General features: G+C 43.5%; 1 pseudogene; it reads right to left on the bottom strand.

Annotated features, from left to right (window-relative positions):
* Positions 1 to 11,395: 11,395 nt before the first annotated feature.
* LOC135524459 (solute carrier family 66 member 2-like) overlaps positions 11,396 to 17,295 on the bottom strand; it is a 113,117-nt pseudogene continuing 107,217 nt past the window's right edge.

The following is a 17,295-nucleotide window of genomic DNA, read 5'->3' as shown; positions in this document are numbered from 1 at the left end:
TCAACCACACTGCACACTGCCCTAACCCATCTGGACAAGAGGAATACCTATGTGAGAATGCTGTTTATCGACTACAGCTCGGCATTCAACACCATAGTACCCTCCAAGCTCGTCATCAAGCTCGAGACCCTGGGTCTCGACCCCGCCCTGTGCAACTGGGTACTGGACTTCCTGACGGGCCGCCCCCAGGTGGTGAGGGTAGGTAACAACATCTCCTCCCCGCTGATCCTCAACACTGGGGCCCCACAAGGGTGCGTTCTGAGCCCTCTCCTGTACTCCCTGTTCACCCACGACTGCGTGGCCACGCACGCCTCCAACTCAATCATCAAGTTTGCGGACGACACAACAGTGGTAGGCTTGATTACCAACAACGACGAGACGGCCTACAGGGAGGAGGTGAGGGCCCTCGGAGTGTGGTGTCAGGAAAATAACCTCACACTCAACGTCAACAAAACTAAGGAGATGATTGTGGACTTCAGGAAACAGCAGAGGGAACACCCCCCTATCCACATCGATGGATCAGTAGTGGAGAGAGTAGCAAGTTTTAAGTTCCTTGGCATACACATCACAGACAAACTGAATTGGTCCACTCACACAGACAGCATTGTGAAGAAGGCGCAGCAGCGCCTCTTCAACCTCAGGAGGCTGAAGAAATTCGGCTTGTCACCAAAAGCACTCACAAACTTCTACAGATGCACAATCGAGAGCATCCTGGCGGGCTGTATCACCGCCTGGTACGGCAACTGCTCCGCCCTCAACCGTAAGGCTCTCCAGAGGGTAGTGAGGTCTGCACAACGCATCACCGGGGGCAAACTACCTGCCCTCCAGGACACCTACACCACCCGATGTTACAGGAAGGCCATAAAGATCATCAAGGACATCTACCACCCGAGCCACTGCCTGTTCACCCCGCTATCATCCAGAAGGCGAGGTCAGTACAGGTGCATCAAAGCTGGGACCGAGAGACTGAAAAACAGCTTCTATCTCAAGGCCATCAGACTGTTAAACAGCTACCACTAACATTGAGTGGCTGCTGCCTACACACTGACACTGACTCAACTCCAGCCACTTTAATAATGGGAATTGATGGGAAATGTTGTAAATATATCACTAGCCACTTTAAACAATGCTACCTTATATAATGTTACATACCCTACATTATTCATCTCATATGCATACCTATATACTGTACTCTATATCATCGACTGCATCCTTATGTAATACATGTATCACTAGCCACTGTAACTATGCCACTTTGTTTACATACTCATCTCATATGTATATACTGTACTCGATACCATCTACTGTATCTTGCCTATGCTGCTCTGTACCATCACTCATTCATATATCCTTATGTACATATTCTTTATCCCCTTACACTGTGTATAAGACAGTAGTTTAGGAATTGTTAGTTAGATTACTTGTTGGTTATTACTGCATTGTCGGAACTAGAAGCACAAGCATTTCGCTACACTCGCATTAACATCTGCTACTTCTGGCTAGCGTTTCCATCCCAGAGCCAGCACCAATTAGCTTGAAGAGGCAAAAACAGACTTACCCCATTGCGACGTCCCCAAAGGCTAACTTTCTAGCCCCTGCTATCTGCTTGCTTGCTAACCCGGTCTGCTAACTGCTAGCCCCTGCTAACTGCTTGCTAACCCGGCCTGCTAACTGCTAGTTTGCCCCGGTCTACTAACTGCTAGCTGCCGGCCCCGGCCTGCTAACTGCTAGCTTACCTGCCCGGTCTGTAACTGCTAGCCCATGCTAACTGCTTGCTTGCTAACCAGGCCTGCTAACTGCTAGCTTTCCCCGGTCTACTAGCTGCTAGCTTGTTTAGCCACGGCCTACTAACTGTTAGCTTGTTAGCATCGGCCTGCTAACTGTCTGAATCGCCGTGTCCCCAGCCAGCCCAACCACTCACTGGACCCATATGTTCACTTGGCTACGCATGTCTCTCTCTAATTTCAATATGCCTTGTCCATTACTGTCCTGGTTAGTGATTACTGTCTTATTTCACTGTAGAGCCTCTAGCCCTGCTCAATATGCCTTAACCAACCATGCTGTTCCACCTCCTACATATGCGATGACATCACCTGGTTTAAACATCTCTAGAGACTATATCTCTCTCATCATTACTCAATGCCTAGGTTTACCTTTAATGTACTAATTTCCTACCTTACCTTTGTCTGTACACTATACCTTGAATCAATGCTATCGTAACCAGAAACCTGCTCCTTTTACTCTCTGTTCTGAACTTGCTAGACGGCCAGTTCGTATAGTCTTTAGCCCTTTTCCTACTTGGACTCCTCTGTTACTTGAACTCCTCTGTTCCTCTGGTGATGTGGAGGTTAATCCAGGTCCTGCAGTGCCTAGCTTCACTCCCACCCCACTGGTGCTCTCATTTGTTGACTTCTGTAAACGTAAAAGCCTTGGTTTCATGCATGTTAACATTAGAAGCCTACTCCCTAAGTTTGTTTTATTCACTGCTTTAGCACACTCTGCCAACCCAGATGTCTTAGCCGTGTCTGGATCCTGGCTTAGGAAAACCACCAAAAGCCCTGAAATCTCCATTGCTTACTATAACGTTTTCCGCCAAGATAGAACTGCCAAAGGGGGCGGTGTTGCAATCTACTGCAAAGATAGCCTGCAGAGTTCTGTATTACAATCTAAGTCTGTACCCAAACAATTTCTACTTCTACTTCTAAAAATTCACCTTTCCAGAAACAAGTCTCTCACTGTTACCGCTTGCTATAGACCTCCCTCTGCCCCCAGCTGTGCCCTCAATACCATATGTGAATTGATTGCCCCCCATCTATCTTCTGAGCTCATGCTACTAGGTGACCTAAACTGGGACATGCTTAACCTACAAACTAAGCTTGATGCCCTCAATCTCACACAAATGATCAATGAACATACGAGGTACAACCCCAAATCAGGAATGACTTAAATGTAAATGTAAATGTAAAGGAAACACGGGCACCCTCATAGATGTCATCCTAACTAATTCGCCCTCCAAATACACCTCTGCTGTTTTCAATCAAGATCTCAGCGATCACTGCTTCATTGCCTGCCTCCGTAATGGGTCTGCGACCAAACGACCACCCCTCATCACTGTCAAACACTCCCTGAAACACTTCTGCGAGCAGGCCTTTCTAATCGACCTGGCCGGGGTATCCTGGAATGACAGTGACCACATCCCGTCAGTAGATGATGCCTGGCTATTCTTTAAAAGTGCCTTCCTCACCATCTTAAATAAGCATGCCCCTCTCAAAAAATGTAGAACTAGGAATCGATATTGTCCTTGGTTCACTCCAGACCTGTCTGCCCTTGACCAGCACAAAAACACCCTGTGGCGTTCTGCACTAGCATCGAATAGCCCCCGTGATATGCAACTTTTCAGGGAAGTTAGGAACATATATACACAGGCAGTTAGAAAAGCTAAGGCAAGCTTTTTCAAACAGAAATTTGCATCCTGTAGTACTAACTCAAAAAAGTTCTGGGACAATGTAAAGTCCATGGAGAATAAGAGCACCTCCTCCCAGCTGCCTACTGCTCTGAGGCTAGGAAACACTGTCACCACCGATAAATTCACTATAATTGAGAATTTCAATAAGCATTTCTCTACAGCTGGCCATGCTTTCCACATAGCTACCCCTACCACGGTCAACTGCCCGGCACCCTCCACAGCAACCCGCCAAAGCTCCCACCATTTCTCCTTTACCCAAATCCAGATAGCTGATGTTCTGAAAGAGCTGCAAAATCTGGACCGGGCTAGACAATCTGGGCCCTCTCTTTCTAAAATTATCTGCCGAATTTGTTGAAACCCCTATTACTAGCCTGTTCAACCTCTCTTTTGTTTCGTCTGAGATTCTCAAAGATTGGAATGCTGCCGTGATCATCCCCCTCTTCAAAGGGGGTGACACTCTAGACTCAAACTGCTACAGAAATATATCTATCCTACCCTGTCTTTCTAAGGTCTTCGAAAGCCAAGTTAACAAACAGATTACTGACCATTTCGAATCCCACCATACCTTCTCCGCTATGCAATCTGGTTTCAAAGCTGGTCATGGGTGCACCTCAGCCACGCTCAAGATTCTAAACAACATCATAACCACCATCGATAAGAGACATCACTGTGCAGCCGTATTCATCGACCTGGCCAAGGCTTTCGACTCTGTCAATCACAACATTCTTATTAGCAGACTCAACAGCCTTGGTTTCTCAAATGATTGCCTCGCCTGGTTTACCAACTACTTCTCTGATAGAGTTCAGTGTGTCAAATCGGAGGGCCTGTTGTCTGGACCTCTGACAGTCTCTATAGGTGTGCCACAGGGTTCAATTCTCAGGCCGACTCTCTTTTCTGTATACATCAATGAAGTTGCTCTTGCTGCTGGTGATTCTCTGATCCACCTCTAAGCAGACAACACCATTCTGTATACTTCTGGCCCCTCCTTGGACACTGTGTTAACTAACCTCCAGACAAGCTTCTATGCCATACAACTCTCCTTCCGTGGCTTCCAACTGCTCTTAAACGCAAGTAAAACTAAATGCATGCTATTCAATCGATCACTGCCCGCACCTGCTTGCCCGTCCAGAATCACTACTCTGGACGGCTCTGACTTAGAATACGTGGACAACTACAAATACCTGGGTGTCTGGTTAGACTGTAAACTCTCCTTCCAGACTCACATTAAGCATTTCCAATCCAAAATTAAATCTAGAATCGGCTTCCTATATCGCAACAAAGCATCCTTCACTCATGCTGCCAAACATACCCTCGTAAAACTGACCATCCTACTCGACTTCCTCCTCGACTTCGGCACGCTTCCTCCTCGATTTGTAGCACGCGCTCCAGCAGGTATATCTCACTGGTCACCCCCAAAGCCAATTCCTCCTTTGGTCGTCTTTCCTTCCAGTTCTCTGCTGCCCATGACTGGAACGAATTGCAAAAATCTCTGAAGCTGGAGACTCACATCTCCCTCACTAGCTTTAAGCACCAGCTGTCAGAGCAGCTTACAGATCACTGCACCTGTACATAGCCCATCTGTAAACAGCCCATCTATCTACCTACCTCATCCCCATACTGGTATTTATTTATTTATTTTGCTCCTTTGCACCCCAGTATCTCTACCTGCACATTCATCTTCTGCCAATCTACCATTCCAGTGTTTAATTGCTATATTGTAATTACTTCGCCACCGTGGCCTATTTATTTCCTTAACTTACCTCATTTTCGCTCACCGTATATAGACTTTTTGTTTTCTTCTGTTCTACTGTATTATTGACTGTATGTTTTGTTTATTCCATGTGTAACTCTGTGTTGTTGTATGTGTCGAATTGCTACTCTTTATCTTGGCCGCCAGGTCACAGTTGCAAATGAGAACTTGGTCTCAACTAGCCTACCTGGTTAAATAAAGGTGAAATAAAATAAATAAAAAAACTACTCCAACGCTCTAACCACCTGCCTCACGAGGAGCCCGCCTGTTACGCGAATGCATTAAGAAGCCACGGCAAGTTGCTATCTAGCATTAAACTTAATCAATCATAATCACTAGTTATAACTACACATGGTTGATGATATGACTAGTTTATCTAGCGTGTCCTGCATTGCATATAATCGATGCAGTGCGCATTCGCGAAAAAGGAATGTCGTTGCTCCAACGTGTACCTAACCATAAACATCAATTTCTTTCTTAAAATCAATACACAGAAGTATATATTTTTAAACCTGCATATTTAGCTAAAAGAAATCCAGGTCAGCAGGCAATATTAACCAGTTGAAATTATGTCACTTCTCTTGCGTTCATTGCACGCAGAGTCAAGGTATATGCAACAGCTGCCAGGGCCGCCTGGCTCATTGCGAACTAATTTGCCAGAATTTTACGTAATTATGACATAACATAACAAGGTTGTGCAATGTAACAGGAATATTTAGACTGATGGATGCCACCCGTTAGATAAAATACGGAACGGTTCCGTATTTCACTGAGAGAATAAATGTCTTGTTTTCGAGATGATAGTTTCCGGATTCTACCATATTATTGACCTAAGGCTTGCATTTCTGTGTGCTATTATGTTATAATTAAGTCTATGATTTGATAGAGCAGTCTGGCTGAGCCATGGTAGGCACCAGCAGGCTGATAAGCATTCATTCAAACAGCACTTTTGTGTGTTTTGCCAGCAGCTCTGCTGTTTATGACTTCAAGCCTATCAACTCCCGAGATTAGGCTGGTGTAACGATGTGATGTGCAATGGCTAGCTAGTTAGCAGGGTGCGCGCTAATAGTGTTTCAATAGTCATTCGCTCTGAGACTTGGAGAAGTTGTTCCCCTTGCTCTGCATAGGTAACGCTGCTTCCAGGGTGGCTGTTGTCGTTGTGTTCCTGGTTTGAGCACAGGGAGGAGGGAGGAGAGGGATGGAAGCTATACTGTTAATACTAAAGTGCCTATAAGAACATCCAATAGTCAAAAGTATATGAAATACAAATGGTATAGAGAGAAATAGTCCTATAATTCCTATAATAACTACAACCTAAAATTTCTTACCTGGGAATATTGAAGACTCATGTTAAAAGGAACCACCAGCTTTCATATGTTCTCATGTTCTGAGCAAGGAACTTAAACGTTAGCTTTCTTACATGGCACATATTGCACTTTTACTTTCTTCTCCAACACTTTGTTTTTGCACTATTTAAACCAAATTGAACATGTTTCATCATTTATTTGAGGCTAAATTGAATTGATTGACTAGTCATTCAACTGAGACTGCTCTTCTCTGTATCACGGAGGCGCTCCGCACTGCTAAAGCTAACTCTCTCTCCTCTGCTCTCATCCTTCTAGACCTATCGGCTGCCTTCGATACTGTGAACCATCAGATCCTCCTCTCCACCCTCTCCGAGTTGGGCATCTCCGGCGCGGCCCACGCTTGGATTGCGTCCTACCTGACAGGTCGCTCCTACCAGGTGGCGTGGCGAGAATCTGTCTCCTCGCCACGCGCTCTCACCACTGGTGTCCCCCAGGGCTCTGTTCTAGGCCCTCTCCTATTCTCGCTATACACCAAGTCACTTGGCTCTGTCATAACCTCACATGGTCTCTCCTATCATTGCTATGCAGACGACACACAATTAATCTTCTCCTTTCCCCCTTCTGATGACCAGGTGGCGAATCGCATCTCTGCATGTCTGGCAGACATATCAGTGTGGATGACGGATCACCACCTCAAGCTGAACCTCGGCAAGACGGAGCTGCTCTTCCTCCCGGGGAAGGACTGCCCGTTCCATGATCTCGCCATCACGGTTGACAACTCCATTGTGTCCTCCTCCCAGAGCGCTAAGAACCTTGGCGTGATCCTGGACAACACCCTGTCGTTCTCAACCAACATCATGGCGGTGGCCCGTTCCTGTAGGTTCATGCTCTACAACATCCGCAGAGTACGACCCTGCCTCACACAGGAAGCGGCGCAGGTCCTAATCCAGGCACTTGTCATCTCCCGTCTGGATTACTGCAACTCGCTGTTGGCTGGGCTCCCTGCCTGTGCCATTAAACCCCTACAACTCATCCAGAACGCCGCAGCACTTCTGGTGTTCAACCTTCCCAAGTTCTCTCACGTCACTCCGCTCCTCCGCTCTCTCCACTGGCTTCCAGTTGAAGCTCGCATCCGCTACAAGACCATGGTGCTTGCCTACGGAGCTGTGAGGGGAACGGCACCGCAGTACCTCCAGGCTCTGATCAGGCCCTACACCCAAGCAAGGGCACTGCGTTCATCCACCTCTGGCCTGCTCGCCTCCCTACCATTGAGGAAGTACAGTTCCCGCTCAGCCCAGTCAAAACTGTTCGCTGCTCTGGCCCCCCAATGGTGGAACAAACTCCCTCACGACGCCAGGACAGCGGAGTCAATCACCACCTTCCGGAGACACCTGAAACCCCACCTCTTCAAGGAATACCTAGGATAGGATAAGTAATCCTTCTCACCACCCCCCCTTAATGATTTAGATGCACTATTGTAAAGTGGCTGTTCCACTGGATGTCAGAAGGTGAATTCACCAATTTGTAAGTCGCTCTGGATAAGAGCGTCTGCTAAATGACTTAAATGTAATGTAAATGTAAATTGATGTATTATATTAAGTTAAAATAAGTGTTTGTTCAGTATTGTTGTAATTGTAATCATTATGACAAATATATTTAAAAAATCGTCCGATTCATTTTTTTGTCCTCCAATAATCAGTATCGGTATTGAAAAATCATAATCGGTCGACCTGTAATATCTAGTGTTTAGGTCATCTCTAAGTCCTTGATTTCCTTTCAGAGTAGAAAGAGCAGTATCTTAGCCCAAGTCCCATCTTTCCAAACAACAAAACAAATCCACCTGTCACTAAGTCTTGTTGTTGCTTAGCTGTTTACTTCCATCTTGCTTACTGACTCGGACACAACAGCAATGTCCTCTTGAAATATGACACATCTAGCCTTTTCCTGTGATAAATACACACTGCACTCTGGGAGCCTACGTTTCCTGTGGGACACCACCTGTAACAGCCAGTTTATACAAACATAAATCTCAACACAGCATATTATTTTTACACTCCAAACTTAATCTCAGATGGGAAAAATAGTAGTGAATGGGTGGCCAGAAATAAACTGGTCCTGACCATCTCTAAAACTAAAAGCATTGTATTTGGGACAAATCATTCCTTAAGATCTAGACCTCAGCTGAATCTGGTAATGAATGTTGTGGCTGTTGAACAAGTTGAGGAGACTAAAGTACTTGGCGTTACCTTAGAATGTAAACTGTCATGGTCAAAACATTTAGATTCAATGGTTGTAAAGATGGGGAGGAGGTCTGACCGGAATAAATAGATGCTCAGATTTTTTGACACCACACTCCAAAAAGTTCTGCAGGCTCTACTTTTGTCTATTCTTGATTATTGTCCAGTCGTGTGGTCCAGTGCAGCAAGAAAAGACATAGTTAAACTGCAGCTGGCCCAGAACAGAGCGGCACGTTTTGCTCTTCATTGTAATCAGAGGGCTGATTTAAATAATATGCATGCCAGTCTCTCTTGGATAAGAGTTGAGGAGAGACTGACTGCGTCACTTCTTCTTTTTACGAGAAACATTCATGTGTTGAAAATTCCAAATTGTTTGCATAATCAACATGCACACAGCTCTGACACACACACTTATCCCACCAGACATGCCACCACGGGTCTTTTCACAGTCCCCAAATCCAAAACAAATTCAAGAAAGCATACAGTATTATATAGAGCCCTTATTGCATGGAACTCACTTCCATCTCATATTGCTCAAATAAACAGCAAACCTGGTTTCAAAAAACAGATAAAGCAACACCTCCCGGCACAACGCCTCTCCCGTTTGACCTAAATAGTTGGTGTGTATGCACTCATATGTAGTCTACGTGTGCCTTTTAAAAATGTCTGTAGTTCTGTCCTTGAGCTGTTCTTGTCTAATGATGTTCTGTATTATGCCATTCTGTATTATGTTTCATGTTTTTTGTGGACCCTAAGAAGAGTAGCTACTGCTTTTGCAACAGCTGATGGGGATCCTAATAAAATACCCCCCAAAAAGCAAAGGACAACAGTTTCATAAATCTTACCACAGAAAACCAATTTGAGATGGGAGGGTTGATCAGTCAGTTTGACTCCCAAAATACAGTGAAGTAGCTGAAATTACCAACCATAATGCCTTTAGGTTTCCTACTATTCCATTATATTTTTAGGTGAGCTCAGCTGTTTTCTTGGCCTAGGCTATAGTTTTGGTCAGAGTTACAGTATGTGCTTTAAGGTGAACAGCAACGTGCTCTGCCAAGCTCTCAGTCACAGGGCTGCCTGTTGAGGCCACAGTCAGAGCCAGATGAGGTCATACATCATGGGGAAGGGCTGTGTGGCTGCCTGGACTCGGCCTGTCCTGCTCCCAGCACGGGAACACCACTTCCTCATCTCTAAAACTAAGAGCATTGTATTTGGTACAAATCATTCCCTAAGTTATAGACGTCAGCTGAATCTGGTAATGAATGCTGTGGTTGTTGAACAACTTGAGGAGACTAAATTACTTGGTGTTACCTTAGATTGTAAACTGTCATGGCCAAAACATATACTGTAGATTCAATGGTTGTAAAGATGGGGAGAGATCTTTCCGTAATAAAGAGATGCTCTGCTTTTTTGACATCACACTCCAAAAAGAAAGTCCTGCAGGATCTAGTTTGTCTAATCTTGATTATTGTTCAGTCGTTTAGTTGAGTGCTGCAAGGAAAGGCCTAGTTTAGATGCAGCTGGCCCAGAACAGAGAGCACGTCTTGCTCTTCATTGTAATCCGAGGGCTAATATGAATACTATGCATGCCAGTCTTTCTTGGTTAAAAGTTGAGGAGAGACTGACCGCATCACTTCTTTTTATAAGAAACTTTAATGTGTTGAAAATCCCAAATTGTTTGCATAGTCAACTTACACACAGCTCTGACACACACACATCAAACATGCCACTAGGGGTCTTTTCACAATCCCCAAATCCAGAACAAATTCAATAATGCCTACAGTATTATATAGAGACATTATTGCACTTTGCTCAAATGAGCAGCAAACCTGGTTTAAAAAACAGATAAAGCAACACCCCCTATTTGACCTTCATAGTTTGTGTGTATGTATTGATATGTAGGCTACATGTGCCTTTTTAAAATTGATATAGTTCTGCTCTTGAGCTGTTCTTGTCTATTACTGTTCTGTTTCATGTTTTATGTGGATTCCAGAAAGAGTAACTGCTGCTTTTGCAAAACTAATGGGGATCCTAATAAAATATCAAATACCCCTATCCCACCCTGCACCCCTCGGCCCAGAGTCAAGGATGATTACCCAGCATTGACAATGTGACACAACATCACTAATGGCTGCGCCTGTCTAGAAGTGCGGAACATGTAGAATATTAGAGAGGAGAGACATATCTCATCTATAATCTAGAGACCCTCCCTCCCTCAGGTTTTAATATTTCATGTTCTACCAATCTCCTCCTGGGCATACCGTCCCCCTGGACCTCCTCTACATAGACCTATAGGGAGCTATGGTAATACATTACCCAGGAGTGGAGAAGAAGCTTCTTAATGAATATTCATCTCCCAGTTCATCTGCACCATGACAGGGAGAAGGGGCTTGGAATATAGGATTTGAACAGTGTTTCCCAGGCAGGTATTCCTACTCTCATCACACCGACACAAAGAAATACTTGGCCGTCGCCTCACTCTGTACACACATCACCTTACAGAAATCTGACAAATGACCAGGTGTTGCTATGAATGTTTTATAAGAATGAATGTTTGGGTAAATATGAGCATTTCCTAGATACACACTTTAATTTTATTTCCTACAACAGACTTTGGTAAATTTGACCACTTGGACAGTAACTGATCTTACAACAAAACACATTTATATATTATTTCCTATGTAGTTTTAGCTTTGGCATAGCTCACAATTTTGAAAGTACATCTTTTGATGTTAAAACTTAAAACAGTGTTTATCCATGCAGATATCTCATCTCTAAAACATTCTTTACAACCAAACTGTAATTACAGCACCGTTTGGTAAAAGTCTTGAGATGTGTCTTTTTTGGGAACATTTTGACAGTAGCTGACATCCACATGAAGCACATAGTTTATCTATGTGGACATATCCCAAACATATATCTAAAAACAATTAATATACTTTCAGTATGTTTGAAGTTTAAAGACAAAAACATTTACTCTATAAAGAGTTGGTTGATAGATTGTCATTGGAAGGGTTATCCTAATTTCCTGGGGAATACAAGGCTGGCTAGCCAGACCCAGTATATTAAACAAAAAGGAGGAACACATTAACACACAGACAATCTCAGTTTATGGGAAAACATCACAAGAAAGCAACTGATAGGATACAGACGCAATAAGAAAACAACACAAGAAGCCTTCTTGTACCAACTGACTATAATATGGCAATATAAGAATGGCGATAAATAATGTCATTGTTTTTGCCAAGTATACTTAGAAACAATAAAACCATGTGAACATACAGGTCATAAAAATGCAAAATTAAATAATTTGGGGACATCAACTAGTGTTTTCATGCCATGTCATTGACTGTGTCATCGACTGGCAGATTGTTATAATTATATGATGTGGTTAGCTGATACATATAATACCTTTCCAGGCGTTGTAAGATCTGGCGGCGTCAGCAACACCTTGGCAGAGGAACACACCCATTCGTTAGATTTGAGTATGGTCCTTTCAGCTACTAACTTAACACCTCTTGAAATGAATAGAATTCAAGCCAAGCCTACATTTATTTTCTTTATCTGGAGGATGGCATTGCACACTTTTTACAAGCAATCTACAGGTAACTGCCAAAATAATGGAAACACTTGAGTAAATGAAGGATACAGAGTATATTGAAAGCAGGTGCCTAAACACAGGTTTGGGTCATGTATAGAAATGCTGGGCAGGACATTATTTTGGCTACCATGGCTATTCTCCCTTAGGATGACAATGTGCACAAGTGGTCACTGAATGGTTTGATGAGCACGAAAACGATGTAAGCCATATGCCATGGACAACTTAGTCCCCAGATCTCAACCCAATTTAACACTTATGGGAGATTCTGGAGCAGTGCCTGAGACAGCATTTTCCACCACCATCAAAACACCAAATTACGGAATTTCTCGAGGAAGAATGGTGTCGCATCCCTCGAATAGAGTTCAAGACACTTGTCGAATCTATGCCAAGGTGCATTGAAGCTGTTCTGGCTCGTGGTGGCCCAACAACCTATTAAGACACTTTTTGGAGGTGTTTCCTTTATTTTGGCAGTTACCTGTATCTGGCCTGGTTTTCAGCTTCACACTGCCAGGCAGAGGCAGGAAGGGCTGTCAGCTACGGATGGGAAACCTAACGGCGCGGGGGTCTTTCTGCATGCTGTGCAAACATTAGCCACGCAAATTATTGTCACAGTCTCAGCCCTGGGAGGCCACAGCCACATATAGACTGGCCATGCATAAAGGTCAGATCTGAGGAAGACAGGCAGGCAGGCACAGACGTTCATTCAGCTGATCATCCATCTCTCTCTTTTTTCATTCCAGCAGGGTCTCTATCGCGTTAAACCATTTAGGAGGACTGTGATGGTCATGACTGGCGTCAAATGAGGGAAAACTAAATGTCCCTCTGATGACAATAAAGCTGTTCCCAACCAAAAGAAACAGCTCAGTCATCTCAGATAGCTCTCAGTAAAACTAAACAGCATGAAATTGACGACCGACACTGATGTCACCACAGACTAAATGACCCGGGAAGTCTCCATTATTTTCTCTCTAAATGACCAGACTCAGAACACCATAACAATTTATTCTACAATGTTCCCTCACAACTGACCATTGAAACGTCTTCAGTATGGCAGGAGTACTCGTTAGCAAAGCTTAAAGGAAAAATCCAAGACTAACAGTATGTTTTAATGGATCCTTATATAATTGTGCTGTATGTGGGTGATAAGACGGAATGGAGAATTGTTGATTTAGATAGCTGTGTTACCACGTATCCAATTTTGCAAAACAGTTCATTCTCCTTTCCCTCTGAGTCAAAGGCAGTTCTTCCTGGTGAGTAGAAACCTCCTGTCTGTGATGGTAAGACAAAGCATATATAAACTGTCCAGAAATAGCTGTTTTAGAGAGATGAATGTGGCCCATGCTTCCTGTAGATATACTGTAATGTGTACATTCTGTGGCGTTGTCCTGATCCTAAGTGTCACGAATGCCCATGGCGACACACACTGACAAACACATACATATGTCTATATTTAATCTTAAAAACACAATGAAGGAGTCACCCACACACACAAAATGTCCCCACTTGTCCAAATGTTTTCTTTGTTTTACTATCCTTGTTAGGACTTCTGGTCCCCACAAGGATAGTAAAAGCAAAAACACATATACACGCACACAAACACACAGTGCCTGGCGGCTCTGCTACCGTTCAGTAACTACCACAAAAAATGACCCATGAAAACAAATAAATAGCCTCAAATAGAAAAACATACACTCTCTGGTATCCTCTATCTAATTAAAAAAATAGACATGGTAAGGCACACGTTTTGATTAAGAGCATGGGTGTATGAGAAGGTTATGAGGGCTCAGCCCAGTTTGACTCCGATGTCCTGTCCATAGTAAAGCACCTGCAGCCGGATGGCTACGTCGATAAGGATCTGGACTGCCCCACACACACAGAACTGAAACGGGCTGTCGTTCATCACAAAGTATGCAGTCTTGAAGATGTCTCCAGCAGTCAACAGCAGCACCATCTTCACACTAATAAAAGAGAGATAAGGAGCGAGAAAGAGGTAAATCCATATGAATTCAATCACTTTTTGACAGCATCCCTCCTTTTGATTTAAAAACCCTGTATTCAAGAGCATGTTGTGTCTCAACCGATGGCGGGCACAACACACAAACTTCCGATTATATAAAATGGGGTTTAAGCTACAACATATGCAAATATTTAAAACATTTGATCATTGACGTTTAAGGTTAAAAAACATTATTTTTTCAATACAAAAGATAGTTCAACAACCCTGTTTGTAAGCTTTTTAATTAGATCAATGTCCACCGTTCATCTTTTCCAGTGATGAAGACGGATGTCTCATGGTATGGTGAGTATGCAAAATAGGTCAACTTTGAGCACCTTCATCTCTTGTTTTGGCAAAAAAAAGTCACTCTCTGAGCCCTTCTACAACGGGCAAATATGTATGGAAGGTTTCATTCAAATCAAAAAGGGTGCTGTCAAAAAGTGATTGAATTCAAATGGATTTACCCAAAGAGGAAATATGTAGCAAGGTCTGCAAAAGAGACATTTTATTTTCCAAGATCCACATTTGGGAAAACCAGATCTGTTGTATACACATACAGACAGGCACAGCAATAAGCTGATACCAGGACTCAACAGTATCACTGTTTCATAAGTACAGGCTGAAATCAGTATACAACAAAGTCTGAGAGTAGGAAAAGAGAACAGAAGATAAACAATCAATAAACAGAGTAAATCAGCCAGCATAACAATGATTGATCAGGCAGAGCGCTGCCTAGACATCTGCAGTGCAGGTTAATATAATACCCTCAAGAAGAGCACAGTAGCCATCTCCATATGAGTTTAGATCTCAGCCAGTAGTCTAACTTCCCTAAAGTTAGAGCAAAACTTTTTAAAGAACGTTTTGAGTGAGAATGATTACCATCGTAACAGAGAATGTGACAGGGTTGAACTGAAGATAGACTGCTGAACAGCTTTCCCCCCTCCACCTTCTCCTCCTCTCTCTCTCTCCCTTTCCTCAGGCCATTTCTATCCCACCGGTATTCATGCAAAAATTAGTTTATTAATTTAATTTGAGCCGGGCAGAGTAGAGGAGAGCAGAGCAGGAGAGGCCTGGGAATGTGTGAGGGACTATCAGTCAACTGTCAGTTCGGAGGAAAACACAGAGAACAACTCCAGCACGTCATTAAGGTCAGAGTGGCCAATGAGTCTATCACAGGACAGAACAACTCTAATGAACACAGGGAATGGCTGCCACGCTATCCTTGAGCTCTCCCTACCCATGTCAACTCATCTCTCTTCATCTCTCTTCACAGTGTAACGAATGATCCATTATCACTGAACAATACTACGTTGGCAATTGGTGACATGATACAAACACATTATTATGACTGGGGTACAGTGAGGACAAGGTGAGGCTGCAGCTTCTACTGGCCAATCACTGGGTTGTTATAGAGCTGTATAGGGTGAGAACATGTGTATGTTCACATGAGGTGTGTATGGGGTGAAATAAGGATGAGTGCATGTGTACACATCTATAGCATACACATATGATGTGAGTTTGTATACAGACCAGGAAGAAAACTTTCACTGTGTAATAAGGTGTACAGTAGGTCAGCACACTTCAGTCTTCACTTTAGAGGTATGAGTGTGAGGAGAAACTCATATCTTGCTGCATTAATGGACAAAGGATGACTCGAATGTCCTCCATAACCAATTCAAGTCACATTTTACTGACATACAGTATATGTGAATAGGCTACAGTACACTCTTAGAAAAAAGGGTTCCAAAATACGACTGCCCCCATTCTGGTTCCAGGTAAAACCTTTTTGGTTCCAGGTAGAATCATTTTGGGTTCCATGTAGAACCCTCTGTGGAAAGGATTCTATATGGAACCCAAAACAATTATACTTGGAACTAACAAGGATTCTTCAAAGGGTTCTCCTATGGGGACAGCCAAAAAACCCTTTTAGGTTCCAGATATAACCTTTTTTTTAAAGAATGTACATCTGCTTTTGGGCAAAGAAGGAATGGGAGCTATGCTCAATGATGGACATGATCTCTCTCTCTCTGAGCTGCTATTCCACAGGGAAATCCATTCCTTTTGACTGACTAAGACATTCCTGTTTGAAGCCATTTTCAGAATGTGTCCTCCACCGCACAAGAGAGAGCTCTCCAGCAGAACCCCTCCCACTAATCCCAAGCACTTTAATGTTTGCTTTTTACCATTTCCCCCTCTTTTTTTTCTCCTGCCTGCCCCAAGTCCTCTGCTAATTTCATTGCTCCAGAGACTGCAAACATCATTAACGAGGATGAGTCATTAATGAGGTAATTAACAGGGGCAGGTCATCTGTACAAGAGCAGCCCCAACAGCAGCGCATCAGAATGGAGACAAAATGGCACTTTAAAGGTCGTTAATCTCATGCACAAAACACACCTCCACTTAAACTCATGCTGTCACACACTAGCACACTATTCAACTTCTGGGCTGCGTTCAGTACGTTTTTAAATTCTGGAACATTTAATTGAAAAAAGGGAGGGGTTGGGTTGTGAGTTGGGGAATGCTGTCAGCATGGCCACTGCCCTTTAAATAAGTCACTCATTGCTTCAAGCCACACCTTTCCACACCCACTAAATGGGAGTAAACATACCTCAAAGTCTGTTCAAGAACGTAAAAGAAAGTTTTGGGGAAACTTGTCATTCAGTACAAAAAATTCCACAACATAGCAAACATTCAAGCAAACTGAACACATTTCTGGTCTCCATCTCTCTCGCTCATGACTCTACCTTTCTCCCCCCTCTCTCTCACATGCACACACACACACTCTTACACATGTAATTTGTTCGGTGAATCAACAGGAGATTAAGGAAATACTGAGTAAACAATTGAGCAGGGTCTTGGGTGGTCTTTGTTGGGAGGAGAAGTAATTATGGTATTGATTAGAAAAACTGACACGCTGTTTCTCGACCTGGGCCCCCCA

The sequence above is a fragment of the Oncorhynchus masou genome, chromosome 31, assembly GCF_036934945.1.
Source record: "Oncorhynchus masou masou isolate Uvic2021 chromosome 31, UVic_Omas_1.1, whole genome shotgun sequence".
NCBI classification, from domain to species: domain Eukaryota; kingdom Metazoa; phylum Chordata; class Actinopteri; order Salmoniformes; family Salmonidae; genus Oncorhynchus; species Oncorhynchus masou.
The sequence above is the reverse complement of the archived record's forward strand: the minus strand, read 5'-3'. Positions and strand labels throughout refer to the sequence as shown.